This window comes from Triticum aestivum, chromosome 5D (genome assembly GCF_018294505.1).
Source record: "Triticum aestivum cultivar Chinese Spring chromosome 5D, IWGSC CS RefSeq v2.1, whole genome shotgun sequence".
NCBI classification, from domain to species: Eukaryota; Viridiplantae; Streptophyta; class Magnoliopsida; order Poales; family Poaceae; genus Triticum; species Triticum aestivum.
In genome coordinates, this window is record NC_057808.1 from 416465479 (window position 1) to 416468954 (window position 3476).

Genomic DNA, 3476 nt, shown 5'->3' on the forward strand with positions numbered 1-3476 from the left:
TTCAAACTTTTGTGAGCATCCAAAGTTTTTTTATTACAAATGTTTAACAAAAGTATAAGGTTTATGTATGGTGGGTGTATTATGTCCATCTCCAATCTCATGGATTGACATCAATATTTAGAAAATGGGTGCCGTTTGCAATCACTTGAGATGGAATTCGCCATGAAAGAGATCACATAGCTTTTGTATGTTATATCTTGCCTTAGTGATATTATATAGAGTTAAATAATTTTTGTATCAAAATAGCTGGAATAGCTCAGTTGGCTAGAGCGTGTGGCTGTTAACCACAAGGTCGGAGGTTCAAGCCCTCCTTCTAGCGAGTATTTTTCCACTCTAATTATAGCTATTGGATTAATATATTCTCTGCTCCGGTCATGTCATGTTCTTATTTCAACATAAACCCAAGATTGTTGAGTAATCTATTTATTTTGAATGAACAAAACAGTATGCAGGACTGCTGTACCTGGAGATTTTTAGTACGTATTGAACATTTGAACTGCATCTTTAAATTTGCGATGATGAATACTATGGTACTGGTATGCTATCTTGATAGTTGGTACAGCCACTAAAGTGTTGTTGCTTTTGCCATTCAAATTTGACTACATAGAACTAGGACCCTTCTGTACGGAATTTCTGGATCTAGTCAAAACAAACTTTTCTGCATCTAAGGACCATACTACAGTTCAGTTAGTTCAATCCTTACCATGTTTCGCCTGTGTATATGCAAAATACATTTTGTTATATTTATGGTTGAAGAGAAGGGTTGGGCGACGCTAACTACAGTGTCAAGAGATGCTTGCATTGTCTTTAACTTACTATACATGTTACAGTACTATTTACTGGATTCCATCACTCATGTCTTTACTTTTTAGACATGAATAATGGATATATCAGATCATGATCCCTCTACAGTCGTATTTGTCCAAAAGAATTCTTGATTTGGCTGTCACTGCCTGCGGACTATGTCATCTAGTGTTGTCGAAGAAATGTCAAGAATAAATGACTGTGTATGTTGCTTCTCCCAAAAGTGGAAGCACCACTTTTTTTAGGTGCGTTGTTTCCATGCATTATAAAAATGACAGGTATGTGAGGATAAACATTGGTGGATGTGGGCCTTTACAGATACCTTTTATTGGTTCTTATGGGCCTTCTCTTCCTTCAGATGCATCAAACACTCTGCATGTTGAAAGTCTCCCATCCAACCGTACTAGACCGGAAATTACACGTATCTTTTTATGCGTATGATCTCTTGCTATTTTATTTTGAGTTTATTTGTCATTTTGTTCATAACTGAACTATATTTTATGTTTATGTTCGTTCCAATTTATGTCTCAATTTTTTCTTTTGTGTTTTTGTTTTCGCCACTCCTTGAGTCTTGCTTCTCATGATCCCTCTACAGTCGTATTTGTCCAAAAGAATTCTTGATTTGGCTGTCACTACCTGCGGACTATGTCATCTAGTGTTGTCGAAGAAATGTCAAGAATAAATGACTGTGTATGTTGCTTCTCCCAAAAGTGGAAGCACCACTTTTTTTAGGTGCGTTGTTTTCATGCATTATAAAAATGACAGGTATGTGAGGATAAACATTGGTGGATGTGGGCCTTTACAGATACCTTTTATTGGTTCTTATGGGCCTTCTCTTCCTTCAGATGCATCAAACACTCTGCATGTTGAAAGTCTCCCATCCAACCGTACTAGACCGGAAATTACACGTATCTTTTTATGCATATGATCTCTTGCTATTTTATTTTGAGTTTATTTGTCATTTTGTTCGTAACTGAACTATATTTTATGTTTATGTTCGTTCCAATTTATGTCTCAATTTTTTCTTTCGTGTTTTTATTTTCGCCACTCCTTGAGTCTTGCTTCTCTAGATATATTTCGCCCTTTTACTGGGTTCTCTGAAGGCTGGTCAAAGAAGATATAATAGTAGATATGTACTACCTCTGTAAACTAATATAAGAGCGTTTAGATCACTAAATAGTTTACGGAGGGAGTAATAGCTTATGTTGTCTTAGAAACTCCTGCCCCAGTGTTTTCTGTCATGAAGCCTCTGCGAGGTGAATATAACATTTTTGTCAGCCTAAGTTGTGTCTTACATTCTAGAAGTAATAAAATGGAAAGGTCCATTATTGCTAGATCACTCGTGGCGTATGGTTATCTGGTTGGTCAAAGTATGGGGGACAGAACTGTGGCAATTTTAGCTAAAGAGCATGACAAGTGGGCTAGGTGACTAAGTGTGTATGAACTGAACACAATCGATCTTGCATTCTTTGCCTGAGTAACCAACAACAGACAACATCTTTGGACAAAACAGAATTTAGCCTATCTTCAAGATAACCACCTAAAAAGAGCACATGCAACATGCCATGTCATGGTCCTTGCATAATTAACAATAAAACTATGTTGAGTGAGTATTGGTCATGTATGTCGAACAAATAACCTGCAAAAAGAGGCATCATATTTTGCTTGAAGCCCACAACCGAATAAGTATCAACTTCATGCTATACACTGACATATTTGAAAATATGTACTATACATAGTTGGTACAGCCACTGAAGTGCTGTTCGTCTCTGTTTTTTGCAGACGCGGAGATGTCCATGAACTCGTGTCTCTGTTTTGCAGACGTGGAGATGGAACAAACTAAATCACACTTGTCGAAAATTAACTAAGACCTGCAGGTGTTGATTCAAACTTCAGTCAGCTATGAGTATTGCCCTGCTGGTGCTAGAAACAGTTGGTGTCTTGCTGCTCTGTGGCAGTGTTGTATGCAACACAGTTGCTTGGACAGTTGGAGGCTCATTTTAGTGTAACTGAAAAGTGCTACTGAAGTATGGAGAAATTGCTCACTTGCTGATTTATCTTGTCTGTTCTGTGAAGAACCAGAGCCTTGCATGCATTTGTGGCTGTGCTATTGCTACTGAAGTATGGAGAAATGTGAGTGCTTTCGACTGGGATTAACCCAGATGTTACATACGAATCCATTGCTAGATGGTGGGTTAGTAACAAAAAGCACTGAGCTGTAGATCTTTTACATGCAGCAAACTCTCTGGGCTCTTTGGAAAAATAGGAATGGCCTCTGCTTTAACATAAGTTCCGGGACTAATTTGCAGGTGATTCTGAGAAGCATTGCGGTAGCATGCTCTCAGTGGGCGATCTAGTGCTCAGGGCTTGCAAAAAAAAAAACGCGTGGTGGAAATCTTTGCATCTTTCTGGTTGCTGGCCAGGAGCACACCTCCGATGATGTGGCCGGATCTCGGTTGAGGAAGACAGCCTCCTGGCTGGAAACCTCCTCAGCGGCAAATTTGCTGTAAAAGACTCTGAATCTTCAGACTGAGAGGCCACCATAGCTCTGGCGAAATATGCGAAGGTATCATCTCTGAAGTAAGATGGCCCAAGGTTGAGAGATTGTTTCAAAGTTGGTAGTGTGTGCGCTATTGTATCCCATAACCCCGCCGGACGGTTTTTGTTTTCCT

At 39.0% G+C, this 3476-nt stretch overlaps 1 non-coding gene across 1 annotated transcript; it reads left to right on the top strand.

Moving 5' to 3' along the window:
- Positions 1-245: 245 nt before the first annotated feature.
- Positions 246-319, top strand: TRNAN-GUU (transfer RNA asparagine (anticodon GUU)). The gene has a single exon. It is a non-coding gene; the product is annotated as a tRNA-Asn (tRNA).
- The last annotated feature ends 3157 nt before the right edge of the window (positions 320-3476 follow it).